Below are 23,499 nucleotides of genomic sequence, written 5' to 3'. Positions count from 1 at the left end.
CATATATTTTTATATGCTTCTCTGGCTGAGTTACTAAGGTATTTTGATTGATGATAGTTACCAAGAGTGTCTTGAATTCTCTCAATGATGGCCAAATAAGGAGTGAAAAATTAATGTTTGACCAGGTAAATGACAGGTGTATTAATAGTATTTTCTATTAGCTCTTCTTATATTTAGAAATACAATACAAAATACAGGTAATAGTAAAAAGATAAAAATAAAAAAGCAAACAAACCAACAAACAAAACCTAATTAAAGTGGGTAATGATATCCAACATTAATTGCTACATGATTGACCAGGGTTATTAAATCACAACAGAATTTGATATATGTTAGCTTTTATTTCCATACTTATACATATTGAGTTAAAATAGAATAAATTTTTTTTATAAACTGTTAGCATAGAAGAATAGAAATATTGAATAACTGGTTCTAAAAGAACATGTACTAATTTTTCCAAAGTGCTGCATATTAGAATCTTATTAGTACATTTTTGATATATTACTACCAGGTTGGGAAATCATTTTTGCATATTTCCTGATAGTTGAAGAGGTGCATATATCTTAATATTTTAATTTTCATTGAAGTTTTAAGTTTTCTTATTTTGTTCATATTTTGTTTTTTAAAATTTCTTTGAGATTACTATATAAACATCTTGTTTGAATTATAAATAAATATTAATTTTTAGAAATTTCTGTGGAGCTATATTATCCAGTAACTTCCTCTAATGTCATTCTCAGAAGGAAGCTATTATTACTGTAATTGCTATCCTGCTTTAGAATACAAAGCAAGGTCAATGTGAACAGGAAGACATTGTTTAATAACTGAAGATCAGAGGAAGGGACCTTAATGTTAAGTATTTCATTTAGGAAAGGACTTAGGAAAGCTTCCTTATAATGGTTGGTTAATACATTTTTTTTTAACTTGGGAAGAAATGAACATCAAAAAATAATTACATGATCCTCAGTGATCACACATTTTTAAAAAATCTTAATGAATCTTAAGCTTTCAAATTAACTCATTGTTCTTTTGGCACTCAGCCTGTGGATTTGACAGAACAAAAAATATAGGTCATTCGAAAAAGGAAAGAAAAGTAGATAAGCTAAAATATGTTTTATTTAGACCCATTAATATCTGTCTATTGAAAATACACCTGTGAAAATGTAGCACTGTAATTAGAAATATGGAGTAGATATTTCTCAGTTTCTATAGTATAAAAACTGTCATTCTTGTTTGTCCTACACAAATAATCCCAGATGTATTCAAGCCAGACTACATTTTTAAAGAAAAATAAATAAATACAACAAATATTTACTGTAATTTCTTAATTAACTCTAGTCCAAGATTATGAAAGGTTTCATAAACAATTATTTTATTTTTCTACAAAATAGATTTACATGAAACATTTAAAGTGTTTCCTTATTGGAAAGGTAAAAGTGCAAGCTCTTTATACCCAGAAAGCATATGAGGTTTAGTTCATTTATTAGTTTACAATCTTTGCATCTCCAGAAACTTAGAAGAGCACAAAGTGAGATAGAACTTTAGAAATAATTTTATAATTTCTTTTTTTGTTTCTTTTTCTTAAATGTTTTATTGTTGCATTGTAGCCACACATCTTAATGGGATAAAAGGCGGTGGAGACATACATGCACACATCACTCAATTAGCCCTTACCCAATTTCCACCCCATTCCCTCCCCCTCTCTCCCTCTCATGCTTGGCTTAGTGATTGATTTTGATATGTTTGTTTAAGTACATATGTGCTTTAGAGAATTTCCCTCTACTCCCTTACATCCCCTCACTTAGGTTGCCTTATTTGCTGATCTATAGAATTTCCTTCTTCATTTAGAGTTCCTCCTGTTACCCATTTCTCCTTAGCTTTCGCATATTAGGGAAAGCGTCCAATTTCTTATTACTTGTGACTGACTAAGCTCACTTAGCATAATGTCCTCCAGTTCCATCCATTTCCTTGTAAATGATGTAATTGGGTTTTTCTTTATGGCTGAGTAGAGTTTCATTGTGTAAATATCCCACAGTTTTGTAATACATTCATCTGTTGATGGACATCTTGGCTGGTTCCATAGTTTGGCAATGGTGAATTGTTTAGCTATGAACGTAGCTACATATGAATTAGTTTGGAAGTTTGGTTTCCTTTCTTTTGAATAGATACCCAGAAGTGATATTGCTGAATCAAATAATAAGTTCTAATTTTAAAAATATCACTGTTTTTGCCACCGAGATGCAAAGCTAACAATAACATTTTTTCTTTTTTATTTGTAATTATATCAATATACTGATAAAATTTTAATTGATATGCATACAAGTGTATATATATATATATACTTCATATATATTATATTCTTATATATCTCTATATAACTATATAGATATATTTTTATTTATACATATTACACACATATACATATGTGCACACACACACACTCAAACACCTATAAATCCATTTCAGATCACTAATACAAATTCAAAATGGTTTTTTTTTTTTTTTTTTTTTGGTGGTACTGGGGTTCCTGGAAGCCCTTCTACCTCCGGGCTACACTCCCAGACCTATTTTATATTTTTGAAACAGGGTCTCTTACGCCAGCGCGGCTGGCTTCGAACCTGCGCGATCCTCCTGTCTCTGCCTCCCAAGCGCGGGGATTACAAGCGTGCGCCACCACGCCAGGCGAAAATGTATTCTTGAATAGGATGTAGACAGCCCTAGCTCTCAAGTTGGTGGCTATATAAAAATAAATAAAAGTTACCCTCAAAGAGACAAGTGGATGGAGAGCTAAATTATTTCAAGAAATGATTGGGACATGGTGGGGGAAGTATGGGGACACAGGCATCGTGCTTCTAAGTTCTGACTTTGTGGAGGAAACAATGTCCAAAAGAAATTCAGAGTACAGTTAGTAGCTATACCAAAATAGGTGAATAGGGTGTTTTCCAAGCAGACATAATAGCTCAATTCAAGCACAATGTGGATTGCAAGTGAAGGGGAAAATGTTGCAATGAAAGAACTAAGGCCCAATACAGTCAAGCAAAATCCAATAGAGCATGGAAGCTTGGGATTCTACCCTGGCTGGTATGAATAGTCAAAGAAATCTCACTTGTCAGATGAAGCCTTTAAAGAATGGATTCCAAACTGTACTGATGAAATCCTGCATTACAATTTAACATTGTCTATGAGATGTATTTTCCATGATTTACCCCATTATTATTGACACCTATAAAAAATGTCCCCTTCCTGGAAAAGGAGAGGCAAGGTCAACACTATATATGGAATCCATGGTGTGAGAAGCTTGGCTAAAATGTTAGGTTTCAGAAGAGCTTCATTCTTCAGAGAGCAACAGTGCTTACCCAGAAATAGAATATAAGAATTTTGTTGAATTTACAAGAGGAAAATACAGAGCTGTGGATGTTGAACAGATGATCTGATTGAGCGACCCCTTGTTACATTCGATATAGGCTTATGCTAAAATACCTAACTCTATAAAGTTAGATTAGAAAAGAGGAGCATAGATATAGAACAAGAGGGGTGCGTGTTTATATAATTTAGATTGAAACTAGTCAAAATTATTATTTTATACCTCTAATTTTCTATAGTTTTGTGACACTGCAAGAACACTAGTAGAAGAGAACTTGGTAACTTCAATTATTCAAGGAGATAACTCTCAATACAAGGGGCATGTGAGAACACCAGAGATTACCACAGAATGTTACAAACTGGAATCACAAATACGTACAGCCCATTACTGTTCCTGGAAGTTGTTATGCATTCAGTAGTATTCTGAATGAATGCAAAATGAATAATTTGTATTAATTGAGAATATATATATATATATATATATATATATATATATATATATATATATATATCTTAGGATATATTTGTATCTGGTCTACTGCCCAGGATGCCAAGTCATTTGTTTTGTTTTGGATTTTATTGCCTTCTTTATATGGTTTTATTTATTTATTTATTTATTTATTTATTTATTGTGGCACTGGGCATGGAAGCCAGGGACCTTCTACCTCTTAGTGACACCCCGCAGTCCTATTTCTAATTTTTTTTTTTTTTTTGAAACAGGCTCTTCTCACTGAGTTGCAAAGGGCTTCACTAAGTAGCTGAGGCTATTTGTGAATGACAACCCTCCTATCTCAGCCTCCCGAATTCTGGGATTACAAGCATGGTTTTAATTCTATGAGTAATTCTGATTTGGTCCAATTATAAGAGATTTGGTCTCTTTCTTTCACTGAATACACTGAGACTGGCAGCATGTTTTTGTGATTCTCCACTTTATGTGCAGTGTCATCCAGTAACAATAGTTCTGCAAGGCTCCCAATCTTAGATGCAATGTCTTCCTTGTTATTTTTTTTTTCTTTTTTCGCTTTTCACTCTTTTCTTGCATTCAATCAGATTTGTGTGAGCTAAAGTTTCCATATGGAGTTTCCAGCTTCTTTTTAACTTATCAGATCCCATCCTAAATGATGATTGCGTATGGAGTACTTAAGACATTGTTAATGTTTCTAAAATTCTGTAGCTGTCTCTGTTGAAAATGTGAGAAAGTGGCTAGCCCGCACTTTTGAGGGCTTACCATAGAACGGAATTCTATCTATCAGCTTAGCTCTGAGCATTGGTCACTAAAACAAACTACAAGTTTGGCCTTAGTTTTATGTCAATGAAATAAATAAACTATAAATATGTGAATAAGACAATATCACTCACATCTTATCCACATCTGAAACACTGCAAAGTATACTCTTTGATTTGGGGATATTCTCCTATTATAAAGCCCCAGATGGCCTATACAATCTTGTTTCTAAATTTAAGATATTTCACGTCAGTGTGCTCTCGCTCTCGCGTCTCCTCTCACACCACAATCTAAGGAAAAACACACAGAGAAAGATCATGTATACACTGGCCTTCTCTTAGATCCTTGAACTCATAATTTTCTACTCAAAGAATTATTTTAGTGTTGCTTTTCTTCCTCAACCTCTAAACTAACTCTCCTCTTCCCCAGTGGAAACTTCAAGTCAGATTTCTTTCCTAGGCAGGAATTTTTACCAGGTCTTATTTACTGACACAAATTGATTCAGTATCTACTATATGCCAGACAATGTCCTACACAGTGGCCATAGAGCAGTTAAAAAAAGAAAATGTCCTATAACATATTCTCAGTTCTTACACAATCCCTGTACATTATGTAACACTGGTATAATTTAATTTTTATTAATGTAGTGCTTTAATACTTTCTTGCTAATTTTTACGCTTTCAGAAGCAAGGAAACATGATCATCTTTGCTTACATTTTGAATCAAAGATCATAGATTGGCACCCAATATTTGTATAGTAAGCAAATGAATACAGTTATGACTCAATATCATGGGATAGATAAATAAACAAGGTTTGGTTTTGACACACTTAGGAAGTACTCTCTATCCTTATTCAAAATTTAAAAAGTTTAATTTTTATAAATACCCATAATTTAAGCTAATGGGAGGTAAGACAAAGCACAAAAACAGAATCACACAACATAAACCCAAAGAGAAAAGGAACACTCCCCATAGTCCCACCATGTGCAGAGCCCAACTGCTCTTATAAATGACGTCCATCAACCTAAACTTCTTGAGGTCTAAAATATGCTTTGTATAAAATAACTAACTTTGTGGTCATGTTGATCAAATTTACAAGCATATTTCCAGATCAACTCTTCTCTATACTCAGCCAACATCTTTTTTCTCAATATCACCAAGGGGTTAAGAGTTATTGAAAATATTCTAAGGGAAGAATGGATTTTTTGTGCCTTTTCATCACCATAATTTTTCCAAAATCCAAACTTTACAGTAATTTCAAGTGGTTCCTTTTCTTTTGGTAGAAAGGGCTAAGTTTTTACTTTTTTTTTAATGAATGGAAAAAAGGTAGTTACTGACACAACACTGACAGTCAATAATAAAAATATAATTGTTATTATTTGTACTGAGAATTTAACCCAGAGGATTTCTACCTCTGACCTACACCCCCAGCCCTATTTTATTTTCTACTCTTGGAAAATTGGTCTCAGTGAGTTGTGGGGTTCTCACTAAGTTCCTGAGGCTGGCATCGTACCTGTGATCCTCCTGGTTCAGCCTCCCAAGTACTGGGATTACAAGCCTGTGCCACCACACCTGGCTTCTTGACAGTTAATAATAATTTTTAAAGAGAAATGAGTGAGCCATAAAATGAGAAGCGAAAGAGGTGAGGTGTAGTCTCATTTCTATTATAATAGCTTAAGGATTGCCCTCAAATTATTTCTTCACTACAGAGCTAATATATTAAATACTTTTACAGCTCCATTTTCAACAATTCTAAAGAGACTTATGTTGTTTCCAATTTGAAAACTTTAACAACATTTGCGTTCGTAGGACTGAGAATCATTATTAGAGGAAAACAGAGATAGTCCATAGTCTGATTTTATACCATTAAATCATAATCGTTTAGTATTTAAATTATCCTATAGGTCCACTCATTCATGGAATATTTTTATTTTAATGAGTTTAGTGTTTATATAGGTATTATGGTTTTCCTTTGCAAAACAGCAAAAAAAAAAATTAAAAAATGTTGAACTAAAAAAGTCACTTGCAGTATCATTAAGTTTATTTCATTTCCCATTCTCATTACTATCACTGTCAAAATAATAGGTTCAATTTGTGTTATGTTCTCATTACAACCTTGAATGAGGCATCGGAATTTTAATGCCTCATATTTTCAAAGAATTAGAGATCATGCCATATTACATTGACCTTTTCAATATTCCATGTGAATAAATGGATTGCTAGAAATCACCTTTGAGAAAATGTGTTTGTTGCTCCCTGACATACCCTCTCAGCAACGTCTTTCTTTTTTTAATTGGGGACAGGAACATTAGAAATGATTCAATCAGACAGATAAAAGTCCTAAAAGGGTCATAATGTCTCTGTGTATGTACCTATATGTGTGAACAAACACATGTACACATGCGTACGTATATACACATCTAAAATATTGAATATACCTTACTTATTTTGTGATATTGGGGGTTAAAGATAATCTAATTCTGAACTACAAATGTGTGTACAAAAATGTGTGTGTATCTATGCAGAGTATGTATGTACATATTATTTTTACTAAATACTTGAGAAAAATTGGTCAATGACTCAAAAAAAGTATAGAAAGGGCTTATAAAAATTCCCCTGGTCTGAGCATTTTTCTGGCATATGAATACTAGTATCACATTCTAATTTTCGGGTCCAAAAAAAAATTCAGCCACTTTAATTTTTTTAACTTTGGAACAAGATCTTGCTAAGTTAACATATACTGGTGGAGAACCTGAATTCTTCCTGCTTTAGCCCGCCACCCCCAACAACTACTGGTATTAAACGCTTGCACTATTGTGCTCAGTTTACAAAATCTTTTATAATCTAAAAATAGTGATATTACACCCTGAAGTTTAGAATGCATTCAAAGTATTGAGTTCTGTACTGCCAATTTAGGAGAATTTTCCTATTTTTACTTATGAAATACAAGCTGAGGCTTGGCTTCAGTGTTTCTGGTAGATTAATTTTAATTTCCTTCTACAGTACTCTCAGATAGCATCTATGTTTGTGATTAAAAAAAAAAAACTTCATTTGAATTTTCTATGGTGGATACCATAAAAATGATAGTTAATAATATCTACAATGTATACAGAACTTTCTAAGTGCCAGTTAGTATTTTGAGCAATGTGCTTTTATTAATATTTTAACTTTTCATTGAAAATTCAGTTGACATTGATATTTACAACAAATAAGTAAGAGAACTGAGGTGCAGTGAGATTAATTTATTGTCCAAAGCTACACAGCCAAAGTAATAAACCCAGTAATAAACCCAGTATAAATCAGAGAACAGGAAATGTTCCTATCATGTACTTGGTATACTATCGATATTATAAAGCTTAATTGGTTTTTTGAAAATGTAATTCAAGTATTAATTTTATCATACCTGCTATATTATATTATAATTTAGACATATTACTATGTTTTTATTATTATTTGCTTTTGATTATTTTATTAAAATAAATACTATAATCTGTAATTAAGAGATAGAAAGGAACCAGATTGATAGCACTTTAACCTCTTGATGGATGATAAATCATAAAATCATAAGTGGGTAAATCAGGAATGTTTGTTATGGGGTCTCTTGTCATGTCCAATTGCAATTATTATTAGTAGTATGTTACTATTAGTAGTAGGATTTTATTCTACTATCTAATAAATAGAATGTTATTATTTCACTAGATCATATGTAATATTTTGAATGGATCCTACTCAAATTGTAGTAAAACAGTGATACATAAACCCATAATACAACTTTTTTAGTAAGACTAAATATTTGGAAATATCCAATTACACGTAATTTATACATTTACTGGTAAAGCCTTCTTATTTTAATTATGCTTTGAAAAAGGGAAGTGGGTGGGTACTGAAGGGGATATATATATATATAGTATATATAGTATATATATATATTTAGTGTATATATATATTTTAGTATATACATATATATTTTTTTAAGTACTTCTTTAGCTCCACATTGAATTAAGAATACCAACATAATTTGTTGGTAGAAATCATTCAATTAAAAACTTCTTTTTCAAGGCCGGGCGTGGTGGCGCACGCTTGTAATCCCCATGCTTGGGAGGCGGAGACAAGAGGATCGCACAGGTTTGCTGGCTTAGGAGAGCCTGTTTACAAACAAAAGTATAAGAAATAGGTCTGGGAGTGTAGCTCAGAGGTAGAAGGGATTCCAGGAACCCCAGTACCACCAAAAAAATAAAGAAAGAAAAATAAAAACTTCTTTTCAAATGTTTAAGAAAATTTTATTAAAGCAAGAATTTTATAATCCAAATTACATTTCCTTGCTCAGTTATAAATTCTTTTACTTAAAACAGAACTGACATTCTGCGCTATTCCACTGCAAAGGATTACAAAATTATAAAGAAAGGAATGCTTTAAATTTTGTACTTTGAAGAAAATTCTTTTTCCCAGGGTCTATAAAACATTAATTTGCTTTAATATTTTACTATTTTTTTCTGTTTATTTTTTTTTGTTTTGTTTTTAAATCAAGTATCTAGGACTAGTATGTTTGCTAGACCTGGCATTTGCTCAGTACATAGGGTTCAAAGTTTCTTTTTCTTTTTTATGAATTTTATATTTTGCAATGTTTTATCGTAACATTTAAGTTTTTGATGTTTCGATATTTTCCTTTGGTGAAGCATGAGTTTCTCTTCGTGGCTCCTGATCAATTGTAAACAGTTGGAACACCAGTGACACTCTCAGCTGCCTTCTGGGCAGCTTCTTTAGCTTGGCGGGCTTGTAGTATAGCTTCAGCTTCATCTACTCAAAACTTTATACATTATAATCATTTAATATTACATGATTGTAGGTTCTCTAAAACTAAATAAATTGAGCTTTGTTTTCCATCTTACATAATATACACATGCATATTCTACAGATACCTAGAACATATTTCTAAATTTTAATACAGATTCTAAAGACAATAATTCCCTGTATCTTCTTTGTGGATTTTGAGGGCTTAATTATTATGTTATGGCTGCACTTATCAGAAAGCACTGAAAAGTGTTAATTACTTTGTACTTTGGTTAGTTATGAATGCATGCAAAATTTAACTTTTCCCGTAGAAGCAAATAAAGTCCACATTTATTATGTTACATAAAAGTTACAGAATGGTTTAAAATAATTAAGCCAAAGGCATTTATACTCTAAGTTTCAAACATGTGTATGGTGCATAAAATGACTCTTGGAAAATTCCAAAAAATATATAATGATCTTAATAAGAATGAATCATTGTGAAAAAATGTGTGCGTATCTATGAGAGTATATATGTACATATTTTTTTTTACTAAATACTTGAGAAAAATTGGTCAATGACTCAAAAAAAGTATAGAAAGGGCTTATAAAAAATTCCCCTGGTCTGAGCATTTTTCTGGCATATGAATACTAGTATCACATTTTAATTTTTGGGTCCAAAAGAAAATTCAGATAACCTTTGTGAGAAGACTTCTAGGAATTGGGATCACATGAGGTGATTTTATACTTCATACTTTATTTAACTGAAATTACTTTAACAAATATTTTCTGTGCTTAACTGAAATGTACTACACAGATACTATATAATATATATAATATATATAATTGATATATAACATATAATGTATATAATATATAATATGCAATATAAAATATATAATGCATATAATGTATAATATAAAATACATATAATATATAATATATATAAGTTGTAATCAATTAATTCATTAAAGCAATATTTGTGAGCATATATGTTGTAATCAATTAATTCATTAAAGCAATATTTGTGAGCATCTACTATATATCTTCATCATTCTATTGCCAATTTATAGTAATGAATAAAAAAAAAATCCTGGCCTTTGTGGACGTTGTGTGTAGGGCTGAATGAGATGATGAACAGAGATCAGTACTGAGAAGAACACAGCCTAGAAGGGACATAAGTTATGACTCAAACACACACAAGCCTTGGCAGTCGAGAGATCGTTACCACTATCAGATAGGAGATCTTACTCCCGGTCAAATGTTATGACACATGATTCAACATTTAAACACCGCTTGACAGTTCCTGTCTCAGAACTGAGCCGTCTCCACTATTGCAGTGTTGTGGTAAAGATGGCGAAGGTAATGGAAATGTGGTGGGGATTGAGGTTTTCCAAGAGAAAAGTGATCAGGTCTACAACCTTTTCAATACCTGTAATGGTTTGGTTTTAGAAAGTCCCCTTACCCTTCACGAAAACAAGATATCGATTTCGGAACTGGGGCTTGGTTGCTAAGGAGTTGTCCTGGGACCGCAGCCTTAGAAATTATGGAAGGACTTCTCCTCCTGCTTATTTTCTCTGCTTTCAGCCTCCATGAGATGAGAGCAAAACAATCCCTCCATCTGCTTCCTGCCGCCATGCCTTGAGCTCTGTAAGTGCTAGCTTCACACGGACTGAACTTCCAAGTCCATCAATAATACCATGAGCAAATAAACCTTCCCCTAAGCTGGGTGTTCAGTAGGTTTTATTTTTTTTGGGGGGGTGGATTATGCCAGTCAGAATATTCATGAAAACAATATGGAAACCCTTTTAAGTGTTTCAGGACAAGTCTCAGTCCTTTGGAGGCATCACAGCTCCAAATTTAACTCTGCTGATTTGTAAAGGGTCCTTGACATGACTCTCTTTTTACTTTTCTCAGGAACTTTATAATTGTCCTCAAAAGAAAATCTCCCAATCCTTAATATATGTCTCCCAATTTAGTCTCTGTGTAATTTTTTTAATTTTCTTTATAATTGACAATCATAACTGTATGCAATTGTGAGTACAAAAACTTTCATAAAATATATATAATATATATGTATGTATGTGTGTGTGTATATATATATATATATTTGTAGAAAGAAAAATCAAGCTATTACCTCATCTATTTGTGTGTGTGTGTGTGTGTGTGTGTGTGTGTGTGTGTGTGTGTGCGCACCTATGTGCGTGTATGTGGTAGAATATCTTTTTCTTGCAGGTGTTGGGATGGAACCCAGGGGTATTCAACCTCTGAGCTGCACCCCCTGCCCTATTTTTTATTCTTTATTTTGAAACCGGGTCTCACTGAGTTGCTGAGGGCCTAAGTAGCTGAGGCTGTCCAAGAACCATCATCATCTGGTCTCAGCCTCCCGAATGAATGCTGGGATTACATGCATGCGCCACCATGTCAGGGGTGGTAGGAATATTTGAACTCTATTTTTTAATAATTTTCAAATATGCATTATTATTTACTATGGTAACCATGTTGTGCAATAGATCACTAAACAAGAAATTCCCCCTTTTTAAACTAAATCTTTGTGCCTTTTAACCAACACTACTACATTTTCTTTTCCCACATCTTTGCATCTGGTAACCACACTATTCCACACTTAAATTCCACAGCTATAAATTTTTTTTATGTGTGGTACTTGGGTTCCTGGAAGCCCTTCTACCTCTGGGCTATACTTCCAGACCTATTTTTTTACATTATTTTAAATTTGGAGACAGGGTCTCCTAAGCCAGCGCACAGCTATATATTTTACATTCCACATATAAGCTAGTTCCTACAATATTTGTTTTTTTATTTTTTATTTATTTTATTTAGCATGTGTATCTTCTAAGAACATTTACATATTCTTCACAATAGTCAGAAACATCTTAAGACTCCATCAAGAAATGAATGGTTAAGAAAAATAGGTATTTATACACAATAGAACACAGCATTAAGCAGAAAGAAATTCTGTCATTAATGTTTATATTTAGACATGAGGCTAGGAGTGGTGTGCATGTCTGTAATACCAGTACATGGGAAGCTGACATGAGGATTGCAGGTCCAAAGTCATTCTCAGCATTTAGCCAGACACTCAGCACCCTAGCCAGGTGCTTTTTGAAAATAATAAAATAAAATAAAATAAAATAAAATAAAATAAAATAAAATAAAATAAAATAAAATAATATAAGCCTGGGTATAGGTCAAAGATAAAATATCCTTGGATTCAATCCCCAGTACTAAACAAAAATAAATAAATAAAAATAAACATATGAATTTAAGAATGACATATCAAAAGGGAAATTTTCATTGAACAGCAAGGTAAAGACAAGGTAAAGATTTTGGTGGTCACATTACAAGGTAAAAATAATTTTTAAGAATAATAGGAATGCCTCAATTTCTGCTAGGGTAAAGTTCCAATAAACCCATTGTATGTTGAAAATACATTTAATAATAAGTTGAAAAGCACATTTAATACACCTAATATACTGAAGACTATTCCTTAGGCACCTACTATACTGTAGAGGACCAGTTGTTTAATCCCATGATCCTGTAGCTCTCTGCCCCAGCCCAGCATTGTCAGCCTAGGTAAGATAAAAATTTAAGGTACATTTTCTACTAGGTGGACATGATTTCCAAAACATTTTAGAGTTATTCAGACTTTGCTGAGGATCATGTGTACATCGGAAGGGCAATCATTCTATCTCCATACACTTAGGAAAAATATTGACATTAAATTTTGTCAAATTTTATTTTCTCTCTTTTACTCACTCTCTCACTCATTCATCCTCTTGTCTCTGTTTCACATTGCTGTGTTTTAGTGGTATACATTTAAATTTTTTTATCTAATCATGCACCACTCTTTTCCTAGAAAAGAGTGAAAATGCTAAATCTGATAGACATGGGACAGGGAATTATTTTTCTTTATAAAGGAATAAGCTCTTCTAGGTGTTTAAATGCCAGAGTAAGTCAATCAAACTATAATTGACTCTAATTGGGACTCCCACCAGCTCTTCATTTAAAAAAAAACACCTAAAGTTAAGAAGAGGTGAAAAATTCATCTATGACTTTATGTATTAAAAATCTGATCTGCCTGAGAAAACATTTCTAATTCTGAATAAAGTGGGGAGGGTAGAACTTAAAGAATTACCCTCAGTATTAGTCTCAGTAAGCCAGCGCCAGCAATAGCTCCATTTTTTTAAGTCAACCGATTGGGTCCCTTGTTTACTTTCAATTTAGTTTTCCAAGAAATGATAAAAATCATTAGATAACATTTGCTTTGGTTAGAGGATTAAGTCTTACAACACTGAGATTTCAATTGTGATCTTCTGAGAAAATACGAGGGAAATTTAAAAATATCTTTATTGTGGAAATGGCATTTCCTCTTAATATAGCACCTAAAATGAGTTGTGGTTGTTGTTTTAGCTTAAAACAAATATCCTCTTTGTTTGATATAGGAAGTGCACAAACATAAAAGAAGCAAGAGTTTCTGACTTGAACCTCATATTACCATGCATATAAACAAGATTTAGTTATAGTGTAAAATTATTTGAGACTGCATATAACTTGAAATATTGCTGTTTGTCAAGATAAATATGATTGACAACAATTAATTGAATATTCCACACAGCTAGTAGAGAGAAATATCAATGTTCACAACACAAATGATAGACATGTCTGAGGTAATAGATATGCCAATTACCTGATCTAATCAACACGCATTCTATACACATATTGAGATGCCACATGATACACTATAAGTATATACAATTACTGTGTCAATCACAATAAATATTAAGAATTGTATCATTGAATATTATGCTAAGTGAAACTAGCCAATTTCAGAAATTCCAGGGTTGTATGTTTTGTCATATGCAGAACCTAGAGAGAAATTAGGGGAAAAAACAGTATTTCATATCAATAAGGCCTGAGACCCATTTAATATTGGAAGAAGATGGTGAGAAAGGGATGGAGGAAGGAAAAGAGTCTTGAGAAAGAAATTAGAACAAATATTATGTTTTTATATAAAGAGATCTGTAGCAAGCTTATCAACATGTGCAAGGAGAGAGGAAGAGGGTAGACAGAGGGAGTTAGGAGGAAACCACACCAAGAAATGTTGTGTGCATATATGAATGCATCTCTTAGAATCTCACTACAGTGTATAATCATATTACACCAAAAGATTTCTAAAAACAGTATAATTTTTAAAGAAATTTTTTAGTACATTGCAATTTTATATCATCATAGTAAGGTTCAATGTAATAAAAGGATGCGTGCACACAATTCTTCGTGTATTTTTATCCATCTCCCATCCCATTCCTTTTGTTTTCCTTCCCCAAAGGTACTGAGATTGGCAGTAATACCTCCTCTTATTGCCATAGTGTTATATAACCTGCTTTCTTCTCTAATCTTCCCTCTTCCTCTTTCCAACTCCTTTTTTTTTTTTTTTTTTGTGGTACTGGGGTTCCAGGAAGCCCTTCTACCTCCGGGCTACACTCCCAGACCTACTTTTACAGTTTTTTTTTTATTTGGAAAAAGGGTCTCCTAAGCCAGCGCGCAGGGGTGGCTTCGAACCTGAGCGATCTCCTGTCTCTGCCTCCCAAGCACGGGGATTACAAGCGTGCGCCACCACGCCCGGCTCCAACTCCCTTTTCTAACCACATTCAACCACTCTTTTAGGTCTCTTTCTGAATTATTTAAAGTCTCTTATGTTTCCTGTTTTCTCTTCAGCTTCCACATGTGGGAGAAAATATACCACCCTTGAATTTCCGAGGCTGACTTAAATTAGTCAACATAATAGTCTCCAGTTTCAAGTAATAAAAGAGTAGGACTATTGTTTTTCAATTGAAACCGTAGGTTGATTAATGGAAGCGCTTCATCCAAATATGTGTAAAAGTATGAATGTAGCATGTTTAACCTGGACACTCATTGTTGGGTGAGGGGGAAGTGGAAGTGGTGGAGAGGGCACCAAACACAGTCTGAATGTATGCCATTTTCAATATGATCCACATAAAAATATAAATAAATAAAAGGTATTTATCTTGAAAAATAAGAAAACAAAATGAAATAAAATTGACTAAAATTGAAACACTAAGAAAAAATGTTTAAATGGGTGATACTACATAATAGAATGATATCGAATTAGACACTTTCGGTTCTGATTTAAACTCTCTTCTCTAAAGCATAACCCCTGTGGAAGAGCCCATTGAGGATTATACCAAATTTACACAGAACCAAAGAGGATCTTCACAGAGGGAAGTGGTCTTGTGCATTTGCCACCAGGATACAAATCCGGAAAGACACATTATGGTGATATATATTGTGTTGTTCCCCTTTCCATGCCAAATATTTCAACACAGAATAATTCATTTTCCTCTTTCAGAAAGAACAATTTTTTTGGAGACCTCGAAGTGATAACATTGTGCTCCACAGAAATAGGTATATTGGAAATGGCAAATGTGAAAAGCTTCTTGACAATAGCGACAGAGATGTTGCTAAATAGGAGGTGGGATAAAAGGCAGAAAGAATTAGAAGTGTTAAACTATACGCAGTGAATGGATGCTACTGGATAGTCTAGAAGGGGATGTTTTATAATATACAGTGAGACCCCTTGTTCAACATCTTAATTTGGGTGAGCACTAAATTTTCTGAAATCTTCAGAGAAAGGACAAGGAAATGGTCTGTTACACTTTTAGAAGAAGAGTGAACTATTAACACTTGGTGTCTAATGGCGGTCTTAATATCACTCTACTTCACATATGTGAGCACACAGGTAGTCCTGATATATCCAATTGGGAGAGATTAATGAATTCACCATTGAATATCTTTTATAACTTAGACATGGTAATATTTCATGTCTTAAAAAAACTTGGCTCACTCTTCGTGAGAGATGTTGATTGTTCAACTAAAAAGAGAAAAAAAAACTTGCAATGCAAATACTTCTTGGCACTGCATTTGAATCAATAATCACTAGAGATTTATCTACAAGGCACAGACAACTGAGAAATGTTGCCCTAAAGTTTATCCAAACATTATCTTAAACCTTAGCTTCATGCATCTTTGGAAAGGGAGTGAATCACTTCTGCATGCACAATTGTAAATATCTCTTTGAATAAGCACATTAATGATCAAATATTAGGTTACCCTTTTGTGACATTTTCTGAGCTTTAATTTTGATTTAATTGAAAGTATGTTAGAACTGCCGTAACATTTAAAAGCATGGCTCTGGGAAGGCCACTCGCTCTGTCTCCTTAAGTACATATTTATCTAGCAGCCTAACATTTTGAGACAGCGATGCCAGCTGTTAACAAGATTTTATAGGTTTAATGTTGACACATGAAAATTATAATTTATGCTTTATAAACTGTTGACATAAGCACTGATTAGAAGGAGACAAAATCAATTGTGTTTTTTCAATTAAAAAGATGTACCACAGCATGTCATTTAACCAGACACTTTCTTTCTTATTCCCTTTCACTTCAGCAGCATGGAAATTTATCTTCAGAAAGTGAACAAACAAAATCAAAACTTGGAATTGTCATATATTTATCATTTATAGATTAATGAATAATTATGAAAAAACATTCAGCTCTCACTTGACTCTCCTAACACCATATTGCCTTCCATTCTGGAGTTAAGGATGAACCTTCTAACACTTTACTGCTAACAACCGGCCGTAGAATTTCAAACTTACCCTCAGCAGCCACACTGCAAGGCCACTAACACTTTTTGGTTGCTGAAATTTTGGGAAAGTTCTTAAAGTAGTTTAATATTTTAACAACTTCATTAGAGAAGCATCAATATTTCCACTTAACATAGAAAACTATGCTTGTAAAAGATACTAACTCATTGCTAACAAATTCAGGATTTGACCTTAGATCCCCTAGATTCAAGTTCAAGTTCAGTATTTCACTATATACAACTGTGTACTTTCTAATAATAAAAGGTGTTTATGTGTGTGTGTGTGTGTGTGTGTGTGTGTGTGTGTGTGTGTCTGTATGTGCATATGCATGCTATTTTTGTTGATTTTCAGGGAATCCTATTGAAGCTGCACATGTGTCTTAACTAAACATATACTAAGGCACCTTGCTTATTTAAAGGGGTTCTCTTTTTTTTTTTTTTTTGTCTTCTTTGGAACCGGGGATCGAACCCAGAGCGCCACACCTGCAAAGCAGGCGCTTTGCCACTGAGCTACATCCCAGCCCCAGGCACCTTGCTTATTTAAAATATAACATTGCTACATAGGTGTGTATGTCTTTATGCATATTACTAAAATGGAGAACATTATAGCTTACTATGTTCATTAAATGAGCCAATGCATTCGGTATTTTTTTTTATTAGTTATATTGCTGGCCAGCTTCATTTTGAGAATAATGTTTAGAGCTGGGTATAATGGCACATGCCTGTAATCCCAGTACTTAGGAGGCTAGAACAGGAGGATCACAGGTTCAAGGCCAGCCCCAGCAAATTAGTGAAGCCCTGAGAAACTTTACAAGTCTCTGTTTCAAAATAAACAAAGAAAAAAAAATAAAAGATTTGGGGTGTAGCTCAAAGGTAGAATGTCCATGGGTTCAATCCCCAGCACCAAATGTTAATTAATAATAATAATAATAATAATAATAATAATAATAAGAAGAAGAAGAAGAAGAGAAGAAGAAAGGAGAAGAAAAAGAATGTTTTAGTAAAATAAACATTGAATATCGGATTATATTTAAGTTGCCGTGGTGCAGACATAATAGTAGATTGTATTTCCTAGTTCAAATTGTCTAAGAATATATGACTTGTAAGAATGAGAATGGAGAGAAAAACTAACAGATCAAAGCTCAATAGAAGAAAGAAACCACTAGCATTTAGGAATGTCTGACTATCACTGCAGGCTTCTGGCAATTCTTTATTATATATTACCTATAAAATATGCACCTAATTCTAGCATACTGTTTCCCTTACCTATTATTTTAATCATTTATATTCCCTTTCCTTTTAGTTTACCTATTTATCTATTATAATCTAGATTCTAATGTAATGTAATATATAGAAATTTGTTCTATTACAAACTTGTGTGTCATTTAATCCTCTATAATGTATCCTCCATAAATGTCATACTAATTTTTACTTTGTTCCAACTCCAGAATCTAGAATACTGTCTGGCACATGATAATTTTAATAACTATTTGTTGAATTGATTTGGTGGCATGGAATCATCAAAAATGTTTCTCACATAGGGAAGTGTAGAGATTGAACAAATTTCAATTGCTTTTTCCAGATCTTAAACATTTCTAATAAAATATCTATAACATCATCACCAATTTGTATTTCACAAAATCTTATACTATAAATCAGAAATTGATTTTATTTCATCTTTTATATCCTCACATACACAAAATGGGTCATAGGAGGAACTCTAGATGAAGAAGGAAAACTATAGATGAGCAAATAAGGTGACCTAACTGAGGGGGATTGGAGGGGGAGAGGTAAATTCCCTAATGTACATGATGTACACTCACCAACATAGCAAAGTCAATCACTAAGTCAAACATGGGAAGGAGGGAGGGGGAGGGAATGTTTGGAATTGAGTAAGGGCTAATTGAGTGATGTGTGCAAGTATGCTTCTACCATCTTGTAGCCCATTAAGATGTACAACTACAATGCACCAATAACAAATTGAAAAAAAAATAAATTAAAAAAGAAAATATAAAAGCCCGTTCAAAAGGATGGGGAGAGATAGACTTGTATGGTTGTATATATTTTTTCATATACCTATGATATCTTTTATTAAAAAGATTTTCCCAAGTTTGGATCCATGAGTTAAGCTTAATTAATTTACTTTTATTCTAGAATATTAACTGTCCATTATCTCTTAGAGATGGAGTCTACCACTGGAAGCAAAGTTGAAATTTAGGGACTTGATTTTCCACAGAATTTGTCCATTTGTCCTTAAATAAATTGCTTTACCTAAAATAATTTGGTGACCTTTTTATTGCTCTCTTGGCTAAAGAATATTTTTAAAGCAAAGCTCAAATTTTTCTTGGATGGGAAGAAATATTGTAGTGAGATATTTCTGTTCTTTTACAAACATCTGTTTTTATAAACTCCTTTTTATGCTGACTATTATAGAGGAAGCCTATGATCTATACATGTTAACACACAAACTTAATATAACATCAAACAGGGAAACAGCAATGTTTCCCTAAGGTTAAGTCTTCTACTCCTCACATAATATTTTCAGCTTAGTAGAATCCAAACCTTGCTTGATGAATAAACAAAGAAATTCATTATATGATTATTATTTGCAAGATTATTTAAGATGATTTGGAATTACCACCATGTACCAAAACTTCTTTAAAATATATATTAAATTTTTAAAATATTTAGTACTATATTTAAATTTTTATTGATGCATTGTAATCATACATCTCAATGGAGTACAAGATGGTAGAGGCATACATGCACACATCACTCATTTATCTCTTCCCTGATTCCCACCACATTCCTTCTCCCTTCCTCTTTAAGACTCTGTTGCTTCAAATAAAAAGTACTGCTGAATTTAGTAAAGACTTATTATACATTCACTCAATAAAATATATTTGTTGAACCATGTAATATACCAGCCAGTGTGCTATGTATGCAGTAGAGCAGGAAAGAAAACAGACTTATTTCCTCTCTTTAGAAACCATGTGTCCTTAGGGGAGAAATGGGCATTATCTATAACAGAACATTTATATCTGTGATAGTCTATGTGAAAAAATAAAGAATTTTATGTTCACAGAACTCAACCAAACCTCGAAATGAATAGATGATAGTAGCATGAATACCTCTCTGAGAAAGTGACATTTCATCTGAAGAAGAAGAATTAGCTATGTTTCAAGAAGCAGCAAAATGGAAATTATTTCAGACAATGAAAATAGCAGGTGCAGAATGCCTAGGAGATGCCTCATTTGAAGAATGATGGGTAAGAAGAAGAAAAGCAAAGAATAAGAAGGTAGATATATGTGGCTTTGACACTACAGATTGCTGGGGTCATGTAAAAGATTCCAAGTTAAGTTCTAAGACCAATGGCAAAGCATGAACTGACATTGTTTTTATTTTAAGATACTCCCATCTTCTGAATACAATAATGAACTGAAGAAAAGAACAAAAAAAGCAGTCTATTGGATAGCGTCCTCATGTGATGGGAGTGTTTAAAGATTAGTTTACCGGATAGTGGTGGTACATGCTGTAAGACTTGGGAGGCTGAAGCAGGAGAAACCGGGTTCGAGGCCAGCCTCAGCTACTTAGTGAGGCCCTCTGCAACTTAGTGAGACCCTGTTTCAAAATAAAAAGTAAAAATGTGGGCTGGGGTTGTAGCTCATTGGGAGTTCAATGCCAGTACCCTCAGAAAAATTAAAAATTAAAAAATAAAGACTAGCTGAGGATCCAGCATGCCTACAGGGATTGAAGTATATGTGAACACGTCACTAAGAAAGGCAACTTTAAGGATATCATATGTGTGGCAAGGATAAAGAGTTATGCTCTGAATACATTTGCTTGGCATTCCTGTGAGAAATTCAAGAACAGATGCCACGTAGACATTTTTATATTTACAAACCCACACATATCTACTCATACACGGGTCAGCAGCTGACACGAGGGATCCATACTGGATGTAAAATTTTGAGAATCAACAGTTTATAAATAGTGTTTATAGCAAAGTAGACTGAAAACTGGTGGCAGAAGGGTAAAAGAAAATTCACAATCATTCAAACATCATAGAAAGCAGTGATGGCACGTTGTGATAAAGCGGAAGTCAATGCTATGAATTGATGTTTGGGGCTGGAAATGGGGATGGGAAACATAAATATTATATTTTTCTAAAATGAATAATGTATGATTCAAGAAGAATAAGTAACATGACAAAAATTACCATAGTGATAGAATCAAGATTTCAAGTTAACTTAAAAAAAACCCTCTAAATTCAATTCACATCACGATGATTTGAATAGTAATACAAGGTAATTGAACTTATTTTCTTGTACAGATAAAAGAGAATAATCAGAGCCTGACTTCTTCAAGATATGTAGATAGGTGAAGACGCATTCTCATTAAAAGGTACATTTGGTTTTGCCTGAAAATTCATCTGAAATTTCTCCTGTGTTTTTTTTTTAATTAGATATGTTAAGGATCTTTAGAGACCTGAAAATAAAGTAACTTATTTTTACTCTGAAAAAGTAAAAAAAAAAAAAGTGAAATAATCAAGAATCATGAAAAAAATGTTTCTACAGAAAAATAACCTTTTCAGTTGAAAACCGTGAAGAAATTACATTTAAGTGTTACCTTGCTGTTGCCCCATTACTGTGTCCTATATCTTGCTACATGTTTCTTCATAGAAGACCCACAGCTTTGCTTATCTTCTGCTTTCCTTCTTTGATATTGAGACCGAGAAGTGTTAGAAATTTTCCTTGTTATTCTTCATTGGCAGCATGTAAAAAGGAAGCCTACATACACTGCTCACTCAAAAAATAATTTTTGTAAGAATGGTTAAATAGATCATTGATTTAAACAAACTTCAGATGTGATCGAAGAGTTGAACATTTTTACCTCACAAGGTTTGAATGTTGGTGTAACTGGAATAGACATAATTTTTCAAAATAAAGTCTAATAGTACAAGGATAGCAACTGAAAAAAATGTATGAGAGTAAAGGGTATGCCACTGGTTAGTGATAATTACCTAAATCAGTTACCCAGTTCATGTATGAGATGTGGGTATTCCAGACAATAGAAAGAAAAAATAAATAAAACATGAATGGTAAGTATAGGAGATAGAAACATAAATCAACATAAAAATGATGTACCTCTTTTTTATCTACATTTTCTCAATAATGATCTTTTTATGGGATTTTATAGACAGTTCCATACATAAAAATTTCCCATTCTTCTCTTCTTAAATTTTGCTTTTCTAATACAAATGAGAAGAAATGGAAAAACTTCAAAATATTTTATGTATACCAGTCTACCGTTCCAAGTAGTCAAACATAAACAGGCACTAATTACTGCATACATATGAGTACAATTCAGGCTGAACCTTTCCAAATATATTATTTTCTTAATACATAAAAGACATTTTACAACTATCAATTCTATAGGCTTATTACTGAATTTCTGTCTTTGAATTAAGAAACTGAATTAGATTGGTTGCACAACACAATGTAGGAAAATAAAAATATCTACTATAAGAAAAACATAATTTTCTGTCTTATAGTCGAAAATATTTCAAATTAAGCATTTTTAATGTGGCTAAAATTCTTACTATATTAAACAGAATTTTGCTACAGACATAAAGTTAATCTCACATTGTTTTGTACAGAGAGATATTAGATGTATATATACAAGGAAATATTTATATTTGTGTATACTTATATATATAGTATAACTATATTTGTTGGCATGTGATATATATGATATAAATATACAACTTATTGTCACAAAGATATTTATGAAGTAATTATTAAATGACTGGATTTCTATAGGACTGGCTTTCGTAGTCCCTTTAAAGTAGACATCTATTCATCAGTACTACTAGACACTTTTGTCCATATGTACTGCTAGAGTCTCTTCTCTAAATGGGAGGATGGTTACTAACATCTCTGACTGCTACCCACTAGATACAGATTGCTCCATCCCTCAATCTTTACAACCAAGTCATCTCTATACTTTACCAAATGTCCCCTGGGATGAGGTAAAATTCTTCCAGGGGAACTACTGCAACACAACAGTGTTTTAAAATGTTTTCCTTAGCCACATAGATAAGTGTTCTGCTATATGTGAAGATATTTAGACCCTCTCAACATTCATGAGATTAGAATCTCTACAAGGACATGTGGTATAGTTTAGTGAAAGAGTATATCTTTCTCCGGCCCTGGGTTTCATCCCACCACCCAAAAAGTATCATAGAAGGAACTCAAGATGAAGAAGGAGAAAATATAGATGAGCAAATAAGGCAACCTGAGGAGGATGGGAGGGGGAAGAGGGAAATTCCCTAATGTTCATGATGTACATGCACAAATACATCAAAATCAATCACTAAGCCAAACATGAGAACAATGGAGGGGGAGGGAATTGAGTGGGAATTGGGGAAGTGATTGTGCATGTATGCCTCTATC

The sequence above is a fragment of the Muscardinus avellanarius genome, assembly GCF_963383645.1.
Source record: "Muscardinus avellanarius genome assembly, chromosome: 10".
Lineage (NCBI taxonomy): Eukaryota > Metazoa > Chordata > Mammalia > Rodentia > Gliridae > Muscardinus > Muscardinus avellanarius.
The sequence above is the reverse complement of the archived record's forward strand: the minus strand, read 5'-3'. Positions refer to the sequence as shown.